This window comes from Lepidochelys kempii, chromosome 8 (genome assembly GCF_965140285.1).
Source record: "Lepidochelys kempii isolate rLepKem1 chromosome 8, rLepKem1.hap1, whole genome shotgun sequence".
In the NCBI taxonomy this organism is placed as follows: Eukaryota; Metazoa; Chordata; order Testudines; family Cheloniidae; genus Lepidochelys; species Lepidochelys kempii.
In genome coordinates this window covers 38,477,340-38,490,841 of record NC_136387.1, presented here as the reverse complement: position 1 = coordinate 38,490,841, position 13,502 = coordinate 38,477,340, and the positions used below count along the sequence as shown (strand labels likewise).

The window sequence follows — 13,502 nt, the reverse complement described above, 5'->3', positions numbered from 1 at the left end:
TTCTACCCTGTATTATTTGCAATACGGAAAGTCAGATGAAATCATATTTGGAGTTAAATATCCAATATTTATATTAATATTATAAATATTATAAAAATAAGTTAATATTGAGAACTGTGCTGTCACTGAAACATTTTGCCCTTCAGTAACATTCTTATTCTCTCTGAAAATCTATGTTTCTAAAAATATAGGAAAATGTCCTTACTTCGTAATATCTCAAGTAAGGTAATTTATATAGTATCACAGATTAAAGACAGACTCAAGTTTTGAACAAATCACCGTTACATGAGAACTGCAACAGGAAACTATGAAATCCCTTTTCTAAATGGGTTCACAATGTAAATATTATTACATAAAATATATTTACATATACATATCCGTCCAGTACTCTGAGGACAACATTGACTACAAACTCAATTCAGAATAGCATGCTAAAGTCTGGTTCGGATGATCAAAGCTTTGAAAGGAAAACATCTAGTATCACCGATAACCTCTCTCGCTCTCGCTCTCTCCAACATTCTCTCTAAAACACTTGATGCATTCTGTGATTCTCTAGCGATCAGCAGCTAGCTACATTTACAAATATAAATCACAAGATTAAACAAATATTAGCTGACCTGAATGGACGTCTGATCCCTGTTATTGTCTAACACTTCAGTAATTAGAATAGGATCCTTTATCTCACAAGCGTGCTGACTGGTCAGAGTATTTGCATAGTTTGATTTGGGAAAGTTTAACTGGCTCTTTCTGGAGTCCCTGGTTAGAGAACCCACATGTGAGTAGGAGTGAAGAAAAGCTCTAACTCCATCGATCCCCACAAACTTCGAGAGGGGAACTCCACTGAAAGTCACACCTGAGGAGTTAAACAGCTGCGAGTTTCTCCACCTGCGGAGCCTCAGGGCCAGTAATACTATGATAAAGGTAAAGAACAAGCAAGAAACAGAAGCCCCAGTGATCACCAAATACAAGGAGAGGCTGGACTGAAGGTCTGCAGGAGCTGAGAGGCTGCTTAAATCGGAGAGGATTTCGGGGGTACTGTCAGCCACCACCAGCGTGACAGTGGCCATGGCAGAGAGAGGTGGCTGCCCATTGTCCTTCACCAAAACCACCAGACTTTGCTTGAGCACATCTTTGTCTACAAAGTAGCGTGCTGTCCTGATCTCACCGCTGTGGAGTTCTACAGAGGGGGCCAGCCCACAATATTTTGGGATCTGAGGCAAGAAGCTCAAATGTCGCCTCCATGTCCCCACACTTGGGCCAAAACTTTGAAAGGTCTCAGTTCTGCCTTCTTCCTGTTCTACTCCTCTCATGGTACTGCTCTGCTACCTACCCCAATAAAGGAGAACTAACAACTTAAAATACCTTGTTCAAAAATTTTAAGTAACACTTAACTTTCAAATGCCTGACCAGCAAATGCAACTTTTCCTGTCTGCATAGTAAACACTGGGATTATTAATGACAGGTTTCAGAGTAACAGCCGTGTTAGTCTGTATTCACAAAAAGAAAAGGAGTACTTGTGGCACCTTAGAGACTAACCAATTTATTTGAGCATGAGCTTTCGTGAGCTACAGCTCACTTCATCGGACGCATGCCGTGGAAACTGCAGCAGACTTTATTTATACACAGAGAATATGAAAAAATACCTCCTCCCACCCCACTGTCCTGCTGGTAATAGCTTATCTAAAGTGATCATCAGGTGGGCCATTTCCAGCACAAATCCAGGTTTTCTCACCCTCCACCCCCCCACACAAATTCACTCTCCTGCTGGTGATAGCCCATCCAAAGTGACAACTCTTTACACAATGTGCATGATAATAAAGTTGGGCCATTTCCTGCACAAATCCAGGTTCTCTCACCCCCCTCCCAAAAACCACACACACAAACTCACTCTCCTGCTGGTAATAGCTCATCCAAAGTGACCATTCTCCCTACAATGTGCACCATCCTGGCCACTATGGATGTAGAAGCCCTCTACACCAACATTCCACACAAAGATGGACTACAAGCCGTCAGGAACACTATCCCCGATAATGTCATGGCTAACCTGGTGGCTGAACTTTGTGACTTTGTGCTTACCCATAACTATTTCACATTTGGGGACAATGTATACCTTCAGATCAGCGGCACTGCTATGGGTACCCGCATGGCCCCACAGTATGCCAACATTTTTATGGCTGATTTAGAACAACGCTTCCTCAGCTCTCGTCCCCTAAAGCCCCTACTCTACTTGCGCTATATTGATGACATCTTCATCATCTGGACCCATGGAAAAGAAGCCCTTGAGGAATTCCACTATGATTTCAACAATTTCCATCCCACCACCAACCTCAGCCTGGTCCAGTCCACACAAGAGATCCACTTCCTGGACACTACAGTGCTAATAAACAATGGTCACATAGACACCACCCTATACCGGAAACCTACTGACCGCTATTCCTACCTGCATGCCTCCAGCTTTCACCCTGACCACACCACACGATCCATCGTCTACAGCCAAGCTCTGCGATACAACCGCATTTGCTCCAACCCCTCAGACAGAGACAAACACCTACAAGATCTCTGTCAAGCTTTCTTACAACTACAATACCCACCTGCGGAAGTAAAGAAACAGATTGATAGAGCGAGAAGAGTTCCCAGAAGTTACCTACTACAGGACAGGCCTAACAAAGAAAATAACAGAACACCACTAGCCGTCACCTTCAGCCCCCAACTAAAACCCCTCCAACGCATTATTAAGGATCTACAACCTATCCTAAAGGATGACCCAACACTCTCACAAATCTTGGGAGACAGGCCAGTCCTTGCCTACAGACAGCCCCGCAACCTGAAGCAAATACTCACCAACAACCACATACCACACAACAGAACCACTAACCCAGGAACTTATCCTTGCAACAAAGCCCGTTGCCAATTGTGCCCACATATCTATTCAGGGGACACCATCACAGGGCCTAATAACATCAGCCACACTATCAGAGGCTCGTATACCTGCACATCCACCAATGTGATATATGCCATCATGTGCCAGCAATGCCCCTCTGCCATGTACATTGGTCAAACTGGACAGTCTCTACGTAAAAGAATAAATGGACACAAATCAGATGTCAAGAATTATAACATTCATAAACCAGTCGGAGAACACTTCAATCTCTCTGGTCACGCAATCACAGACATGAAGGTCGCTATCTTAAAACAAAAAAACTTCAAATCCAGACTCCAGCGAGATACTGCTGAATTGGAATTCATTTGCAAATTGGATACTATTAATTTAGGCTTAAATAGAGACTGGGAGTGGCTAAGTCATTATGCAAGGTAGCCTATTTCCTCTTGTTTTTTCCTACCCCCCCCCCCCCCCAGATGTTCTGGTTTAACTTGGATTTAAACTTGGAGAGTGGTCAGTTTGGATGAGCTATTACCAGCAGAAGAGTGAGTTTGTGTGTGTATGGGGGTGGGGGGGATGTGAGAAAACCTGGATTTGTGCTGGAAATGGCCCACCTTAATTATGCACATTGTAGGGAGAATGGTCACTTTGGATGAGCTATTACCAGCAGGAGAGTGAGTTTGTGTGTGTGGTTTTTGGGAGGGGGGTGAGGGGGTGAGAGAACCTGGATTTGTGCAGGAAATGGCCCAACTTTATAATCATGCACATTGTGTAAAGAGTTGTCACTTTGGATGGGCTATCACCAGCAGGAGAGTGAATTTGTGTGGGGGGGTGGAGGGTGAGAAAACCTGGATTTGTGCTGGAAATGGCCCACCTGATGATCACTTTAGATAAACTATTACCAGCAGGACAGTGGGGTGGGAGGAGGTATTTTTTCATATTCTCTGTGTATAAATAAAGTCTGCTGCAGTTTCCACGGCATGCATCCGATGAAGTGAGCTGTAGCTCACGAAAGCTCATGCTCAAATAAATTGGTTAGTCTCTAAGGTGCCACAAGTACTCCTTTTCTTTTTACTGGGATTATTAGCTGTTTGAATAATCAAAGTGGTGCTTTCCGTGCCTTCTTGGTTGCAAAGATTTGAACTGCTTCCTGAAGGTCCACGGTCTGGGCCAGCTCATGCTCTGTTGAGATGGCTACAAGGCTGATCAGCTCTCCTGTGTCATTGTGGAGCATAGATGTGTTTTTATTAACTTCAGCTTGGAGAAGCTGTGTTCTCCACTGGCAACTGTTACAGGAAGTGTTAGAAGTATGCGCAGAGCAACAAAAGCATTTGGAAAGAGGGTGGTCATCTTATTTATGCACATATATTCCAGAACAACCTTTGGAGTTGATCCTGCTGAAATGTATCTTGAAAGGGCTTTCAGTTCATCCCCTAAATCACTCGCATCAATATCGCGCATGTCATCAGGTGTCAGTACTGTCTCTAGTGCCCTGCATTGCTGGTGTAGGTCTTCTTGAGGTACAGTGAAGAGTTTTGGAATATCATACAACATCCCAAATATACTGCTGTGTTCTTTGAGCTGAAACATTCTTCAATTGACTGTATTGCACAATCTAGTACCTGGTTAAAAAAATCAAGTTTGAACTGTTGTTTGGGGTCTCTTATGGGATTATCCCATGCCTCGTAATCAAAATGTCTTCTTCTTTGGTGACTCTTGTATTCTTGAATGGGTGGGAAAATAGCTTCAGGGTGAAGTTCCTCTGCCAACTTCTGTGCATTCTTCAGAACATTTTGAAATACCTCATCTGACCGGTAAGACTGTAGGTATGACTTTGCTTTGTCCAGTGGTTCCATTGCTCCAGATATATCAAGGTCAACACCTTGGAGTCTTTTGCTTACAACATTTATCTCAAACAGTATGTCATGCCACAGCACTAAGCCACACAGAAATTTGAAGTTATGTATGTTTCTGGTGATTCCATTTCCCCCTGCCACTCTTCTCCCATGAACAGTTCCTGTCATAGCATTATCCTCCATAATCGCAACTATGGAATCATCTATCTTCCCAATTTGATGTTTGATCGGCTTTATTGCCTCCACTTGACTTTCCCATAGTGTGGCACTCAGTGGTTTCAGTGTCAGAGAGGATGTTTCCAGATGTTGCTTCAAAATTTTCCATCTATGAGTTGATGCAGAGAAAAATACATAGATGCTTTGAATTACATTAAAAAATTCAGCAGTCTCACTAGAACCTGATGCTGCATCACTGACCATCAAGTTCAATGAATGGGAACTGCATGGGAAAAAAAAAGCTAGAGGGTTTAACTCTCGGATCTGTGTCTGCACTCCTCTGTTCTTTCCTCTCATGTTGGCACCATTATCGTAGCCCTGAGCTCTCATGTCAGCTATCACAATTCCCGTATCTCCCAGCTTTTTAAGAAGCACATTTCTCATACCAACTCCTGTAGTATCATCAATGTCAATAAATTCTAGAAAATGCTCTCTGACAGTCACCATTGCAGGGACATTTTCACTAGGTTCTGTTCTTGTTACAAAATGCACCATTAAAGTCATTTGTTCCATATGGCTGATGTCAGGTGTGCAGTCCAGAATAACAGAGTGATATCTTGCTGACTTCAGATCTGCCGCAATCTTCTATTTGACTATTGTTGCCAGTAACTGTATGATCTCATTTGAATTGTTTTTCCAAGGTAGTGGTGTGTGTACATTTCTTGGGTGGTGACTCTTCTTAGATGCTCCTGGAATACAGCATCAAACTCAGCCATCAGCTCCACAATTTTAAGGAAATTTCCATTGTTTGGCACATACAGCTGACCTGAAGTGCCATGCAGTGCTAGGTTTTGGGTAGCAAGCATTCTCACAGTGGCAATGAATCTTTTCAGAACATTTTGCCAGTAAAGCAACTCTGACGCAATCTTCTCTTGATGCTGATCATCTATAGTGGCCTTTAACCTTAGTCTCATCTCAAGCTCTTTCCACCTATGGAATGCTCTCTGGTGATTTGCTGTCTTCTCATGGCATGCCAGATTTCTAGCCAGATTTTTCCAGCCCTTTGTTCCTGGAGAACCCAATGTGGCTGGAACATTAGACTGGAGGAGTTTCCAACAAAACAGTATGCAGCATTCTGGGTTTTTGAGTACATAAGCCATGGCCTCTCCACTTTGTCACCATTGGGGATATCACATCAGTAATGTGTTGGATGGAACCTTCTATTTTCATTGTCTTTGGGGAACATGAAGTTTTTCACTTGCTGTGGCCCATGCAGTACAAGGAAGTCCCTCAGGCTACTGCTCAAGTGGGTCCACAGTCCTGGATCATCTAGACTTAAAGAACTAAACTCAGTAGCAGCTGTTTCTTGCACCTCCACCACACTCTTCTCTGATCTACACTTTTCTTCAGGAATGTGCATGGTTACATCCATTTGAGATGGAGATATGGATGCTGCAGTAGCTGCCAGGTCACCTGCACTCTGACTAAATGGAAGATCAGGCATCACCTCACCACTCACATCCTCACTGGGGCTGGACGGCTAACCATGAACATTTGTGTCTATGTATCTCAAGAGAGCTCCTTCCTGCTTAGATAGAAAAGATTCCTTTGCTTTCTTGCTTTTTCTGAATGCTGCTCCTGCGGGGTGTTTTCTTTCACTCATGACTGCTGTTCTGTGCCAGCTATCGTGGCTCTTAACTCTCACTTGAAGGGGACAAATAAGCAGGCTGGTAGCAGGGCCTGAGTGAGGGAAGATATCAGTGTCTTAAGGGCCTAACTGGCTCCTACTACTTCAGTTGACTGCCTGTTCTCCTCAAGTGAGTTCAGGGAAGCAGCAGGAAACAGGAAGCTCCCTGAGAAGCTGGTGTTAATCAGTCCAGGTTCCAGGGGGTGCTAGAGAGGTACATAAGAGGCTCCTCCTCCTCTCTCTCCCTGCAGCTCATGCTGCTTTCCGTTATTCCCTCTCACCTTTTCTCCTGCACACCTGTTATGTCTCTTGTGCCCTTCTTCCTCCACCACAGAACTCCACCTTCTCTGCATCTAGAGCAGAGAGAATACATCTGCACCAGTGGCAGACACAATTTTCTACATCTGGGTCCTAGTGGCGTCCCTCCCCCCCACAGTCTGGCACCTGAAGCAGCAGCCTCAGTTCACCTCATGGTAAGGCCAGCCCTGCCTGCAGTGAAGAGTCCTGGCTCTGTAGCCTTTAGCAGCTGGTAGGAGAGCCAGGAATTCTGCCTGGAGTCTGCATCCACCACCACCACCTTAGTGGTCAGGTAACCTGGCTCGGAGGAGTGAGGGGCCAACTCCATTCCCCTGGAGCCATCGATGGGAAAGGAGGGGTGTAAGATGTGTGGGGTGTTGTCATTCTGATCCAATATAAAGAGAGTGATGGAGACATTACTGAGGAGAGGCAGTAAACTCCCATCCTTAGCCTGCACTTGGAACCAAATCTCCTAGAACTGTTCGTAATCAAAGGAGTGCAGAGCGTAGAGAGCCCCAGTCTTGGAGTTAATGGAGATGGAGGAGAAGAGTGGAGCTTCCTGGATCTGACCCTCGGTAACTGAGTAAGTGACTCTGGTGTTGTCATAAATACACATAGGGAAGCTGTAAGGGGTTAATCAGCTCAATTAACCTAGTTGGCACATGACCAGAAGGACCAATGGGGAAAGAAGATACTTTCAAATCTGGGGGTGAGGGGAGTTTTCTTTGTGCTCTCTTTGTTTGTTCCCTTTTTGGGTGAAGAGAGACACCAAGCAGGTAAAACATCTCATAAAAACATACCTGACATGATACATGTAAAATTACAAAAATTGTAGTAATGGCAAGGAAATGTGTTAGATTATCTTCTGTTTTAGCTTGTGAATTTTCCCTATGCTAAGGGGTAGATTATTCTTGGTTTTAGAACTGTAAAGCTAAGTCCAGAGGGGAGTCCTTTTTATCACCCTGTAAAGTTACCTTCATCCTGATTTTGCAGAGGTGCTTCTTTTACTTTTTTCTTTATAATAAAGTTCTTCTTTTAAGAACCTGATTGATTTTCAGTGTCCTAAAAACCAAGGGGTTTGGTTTGTGCTCACATTGTAATGAATTGGTTAGTATATTATTCTCAAACCTCCCCAGGAAAGGGGGTGAAGGGGCTTGGGGGAATATTTTTGGGAAATAGGGACTCCAAGTGGCCCTTTTTCCTGAATTTTTGTCTAAATCACTTGGTGGTGGCAGCAGTACCATCCAATGACAAGGAAAGGATTTGTTCCTTGGGAAAGTTTTAACCTAAGCTGGTAAAAATAAGTTTAGGGGGTCTTTCATGTGGGTCACCACATCTGTACCTCAGAGTTCAGAGTGGGGAGGGAACCCTGACAGGCGTTCTCCCCCCAGTTGGGGTCACTCACCCTCAGGGAGAAAATGGAGACTCCTCTCAGGTTATTCTCTGTGAAGTAGCCTGTGTAGGATGTTTTATTGAAGAGGGAACTGTTGTCGTTCGTGTCTAAAATCTGGAGTGGGATCGTGGTGGCTGTAGAAAGAGGAGGAGTCCCATTGTTTGTGGCAGTCATTGTGGTATTGTATGCAGCCACCTGCTCCCTGTCCAGGGCTCGGTCTGTCACCAGACTGTAATACTTATCCAACAATTTCCTCACCTGGAAAGGGAGGCTGCTGGGTGTCGAGCACGTGACCTCTCCGTTCTCTCCTGAATCTAGATCTTGCACATTTAAAAGGGCGATGACAGTCCCGGGGGGAGAGCCCTTAGGGATTGAGCTGACAAGAGATGTTATTGTTAATTCTGGAGCGTTGTCATTCACATCGCTAACAACTATCACAATTTTGGATTTGTCAAAAAGACCTCCACCGTCATGGGCTTGAACTTCAATTTCATACAACGCAGCTTCTTCAAAGTCCAAGTTCCCCATGACTGTTAATTCTCCCATCCATGAATCCAAGTGGAATATCTGTGAAGCTTTATTAGTTATCTTTCTGATTGAGAATTTTACCTCTTGGTGTATTCCTTCATCTGGATCAGTCGCTTTCACTGTCACCATCACGGACCCCACAGGCATATTTTTTAAAACACTAATTTTATAAGCAGGCTGACTGGTGCTTTGTCTGACTGGTGAAAACTGGTGCTTTGTTATTAGCATCATGAACAATAACGTGGATTTGCACCGCGCCAGATGTGACTGGATCTCCCCCGTCAGTGGCTGTGAGGATTAGATCATGAACAGCTTGTTTTTCACTTTTCCAGCACCAGTTCTGCATATTTAACTCCATCTGATCCAGTTTGCACATCCAGAGAGAAATGCCTATTACTGCTGAGGTGGTAGCTCTGCAGAGAATTTATCCCTAAATCTGGGTCTTGCGCCTCCTGCAGGGGAAACCAAGATCCCGGTGCTGTTGTCTTGCTGATTTTTACTACCAATTCTTCCGCCTGGAAGTTGGGAGCATTGTCATTAATATCTGTGATTTCAACTTAAACTCTATAAAGCTTCATTTTTTCTTGAACTACAATCTCAAAATCTTCTACGTCTAATAGCGCGATCACAGTCCCGGATGGACAGTCCTCGGGGACTGAATTGAAGAGAGACCTGATAGTAATTTTGGGAGCGTTGTCATTCACACAATTGACCACAAGAACAACTTTTGATCTGTCACAATGGCCTCCCCAGTCATGCGCTTGCACCTCAATTTCATATAACGCAGATTCCTCAAAATTCAGGTTCCCCATGACTGTCATTCTGCCCTTTTTCGAGTCCAAGTGGAATATTTTGAAAGCTTTCTCTGTTATTTTCCTGGATGAGTATTTTATCTCTTTGTTGACTCCTTCATCCAGATCAGTGGTTTTTACTGGAACCACCCTGGAACCTTTCTGCAAAATTTTCCAAAACGTTCACTTTCTAGACAGGCTCAGTAAAAACCGGCACATTGTCACTTCCATTGAGAACGATAATTCTAATTTGCACAGTGCCAGACCTGATTGGACCCCCCCATCTCTAGCTGTGAGGCCTAGATCCTGAACAGCTTTTTCTTCCCTGTCCAAAGACTTTTCCAGCACCAATTTGGCATATTTTACTCCATTTGATCCATTTTGCACATCGAGAGAAACGTGCCTATTACTGCTGAGCTGACAGCTCTGGAGAGTATTAGTTCCAAAATGTGTGTCCTGCGCTTCTGGGAGAAGAAATCACGATCCCGGAGCTGTTGTTTCACTAATTTTTATCTCAATTTCTTCCGCTTGGAAGCTGGGAGCATTGTCATTAATACCTGTGACTTCAATTTCAACTCTATAAAGCTTCATTTTATCCTCCCTCCACTATAGCCTCACAGTTTAACAGACACTCCTCCAGCCTGCCACAGATCTGCTGTCTGTCTATCCTTTCTGTGGCGATTAAATGGCCTCTCAAAATTCAAAGCAAAATACCAAGTCCCACCTGTGGAAACAAGGCGGACTCCATGTTCTGAGAGCTGCTTTACATCCAGCCCCAGATTCTTTGCGACATTCCCCACAAAAGATCCTTTCTCCGTTTAGTCCAGAATCAAATAGCGAACCTGCCCAGAAACTGTCTTCAAAATGGTAACCAACATAAAGCAGAACAGGGCTCACCCTTTGCAGTACTGGAGCCTTTTGTATCTGCCATTCCTGCAGTGATGTGAGAAGCATCTGATTCTCCATCAGGGGAAAGATCTCTGTTTACAGTTTATCTTTGGAAGGGATAGCTCAGTGGTTTGAGCATTGGCCTGCTAAACCCAGGGTTGTGAGTTCAATCCTTGAGGGGGCCAGTTAGGGGATCTGGGGCAAAAATTCAAGATTGGTCCTGCTTTCAGCAGGGGGTTGGACCAGATGATATCCTGAGGTCCCTTCCAACCCTGATATTCTATGATTCTATGAAATGTTTCCAAAAATATCAAGAGTTAAAGGAAATCCTATTTCAGCAAATATCATCCTTTAATGTCGTCCAGACCCAGTGAGTATGAATCTGTTCACTCTGCGTTCTGCGCTGTGTAACTGCGGGCTGGGCTGGCTGGATCTCTCATTGCATTTCTCCCCCTGATTGGTGAACAGCGGCACTCAGAGCCTCAACCAATAACTGCAGCATCTCCGCGCTGGAAATTTTAAATCGGTATTTTATATTTGAGATTTAATATTGTAAATAAGCCACTTTCTGTTTCTTTGGTAAATATACCTGATACCGAGGGAAGGAACAAAATGTTGGGTGGTAGGGGATCTCACTTTATTCCCTTGAAAGAGTTACTGATAATGTTTGCTGTAGTTTAAATATGGTTGTGTATGAATTACACATACTCAGATTTTTCTAGACTTATCAGATATATCTTTTAATCTAACAGTCCATCTGTTTGACTGTCATTTGTGTTCAGTTGTCATATTCTAATATCCTTTTAAGTGACCTTATTCCTAACATATACATATGTCACACGAAGTAATATGTTGTTCATATCTCAGATATTTTGACTTGGTCAAATCTGCCATTTAAGTCCCAGTATTCATTACCAGCTCAATGGATGAAATAGGAATACAGAAAACATGAGCGCTCACTATGGATGAGCTCTGTCAAATGAGTGACATAAAATAATCTGTACTCCATAAATTTTCAATTCTGTAGTTTTAACATTCAGTTAACAATTGAGAATAGAATGAGAGGCTTCATTGAAAATTATACCAGAAGAGGGTAATAATGCATAAATGCAAAATATGAACTGACAAACATGTGTATTTATATACAGATTCCCAACACACACATATACAGATATATTCCACATTTGACAAACTGCCTATCCATATAATGAATAAAATCACATGATTATTTGGTTCATCCTGCATCTTTGGCCACTGAGACTCACAGACTTCAAGGCCAGAAGGAAACCACTGTGATCATCGAGTCTGACAGCCTGCACACTGCAGGCCACAGAACCTCGCCCACCCATGCCTGTGATAGACCCATAACTTCTCACTGAGTTACTGAAGTCCTTAAAGTTCTCACATCCTCATGATTTAAAGATTTCAAATTACAGAGAATCCACCATTTACTCTAGTTTAAACCACTAAGTGACCCGTGCCCCATGATGCAGAGGTAGGCAAACACCCCTCCCACCCCCCAGAAGTCTCTGCCAATCTGACCACTGGAAAAATTCCTTCCCAACCCCATATATGGTGATCAGTTGGATCCTGAGCATGTTGGTAAGACCCAACAGCCATACACCTGAGAAAATATTGTCTGTAGTAACTCAGAACCCTCCCCATCTAGTGTCCCATCTTCAGCACTTGGGTATATTTGCTATTAGCAGTCGCAGATAGGCCACTTGCCATTGTTGGCAATCTCATCATACCTTCCTTTCCATAAAATTATCAAGCTCAGTCTTGAATTCAGTTAGGGTTTTTGCTTTCATTGTTCTCCTTGGAAGTCTATTTTAGAACTTCACTCCTCTGATGGTTAGAAACCTTTATCTAATTTCAAGACTAAACATGTTGACAGCCAGTTCATATCCATCTGTTCTTGTGTCAATATTGGTGCTTAACTTAAATAACTCATTTCCTTCCCTTGGTATTGATCCTTTTGATGCATTTATAGAGAGCAATCATATCTCCCCTCAGTCTTCTTTTGGTTAACAAGCTAAACTCCCAGAGTCTCCTGTCAGTGTAGATCTTCCATTCCTCTGATCATCCTAGCAGCCCTTCTCTGCACCTGTTCCTGTTTGAATTAATCTTTCTTAAACATGGGAGACCAGAACTGCACACAGTATTCCAGATGAGGTCTCACCAGGGCCTTGCATAATGGTAATAACACTTCCCTATGTTTACTGGAAATACCTTGCCAGATGAATCATAGGATTGCATTAGATTTTTCATGGCTGCATCACTTTGGAGGCTCATAGTCACCCTGTGATTGACCAATACATCCAGGCCGTTCTCCTCCTCTGTCACTTCCAACTGACACATCCCCAGCTTATTGCCAAAATTCTTGTTTAGTCCCCAAGGGCATGACCTTGCACTTTACACTATAAATTTAATCTGATTTCTATTACTCTAGGTTTCAAGAAGTTGATGAATCTTCTTGTATGATATTCCAATCCTCCTCTATATTGGCAATACTTCCCAACCTTATGTCATCCAGAAATTTTATTAGCACACTCCCATTTTTAGTGCCAATGTCATTAATCAACATGTTAAATAAGATTGGTCCTAAGACTGATTTCTCTCCAAACTGACAGTTCACCTTTCAGTATGATTCACTGTAGTTTCCCCTTTAACCAGTTCCTTATCCACCTTTAAATTCTCATATTAATCCCTATATTTTCCAATTTAACTAATAAGTTCCCATGTGGAACTGTATCAAATGCCTTACTGAAATCCAGGTTGATTAGATCTGCTGCATTTCCTTTGTCTAAAAATCAATTATCTTCTCCAAGAAGGAGATCAGGTTGGTCTGGCATTATCTACCTTTTGTAAAACCATGTTGTATTTCATCCCTGTTACTGTTTACACCTCTTTGGCCTTACCTACGATCTCTTTCAAAATTTGTTCCAAGACCTTGAATACAATTTAGGTCAAACTAACAGGCCTGTAGTTTCCTGGATCACTTTCTCCCCTTTCTTATAAATAG

The 13,502-nt window shown here is 43.1% G+C and overlaps 1 protein-coding gene and 1 pseudogene across 12 annotated transcripts in view; both read right to left on the bottom strand.

The window, feature by feature from the left end:
• The window catches only part of LOC144929056 (protocadherin gamma-C5-like), a 373,601-nt gene that overhangs the window by 114,536 nt on the left and 245,563 nt on the right, over positions 1 to 13,502 (bottom strand). The gene's annotated exons all lie outside the window — the stretch shown is intronic.
• LOC140916413 (protocadherin gamma-A4-like) lies at positions 609 to 12,838 on the bottom strand (annotated as a pseudogene).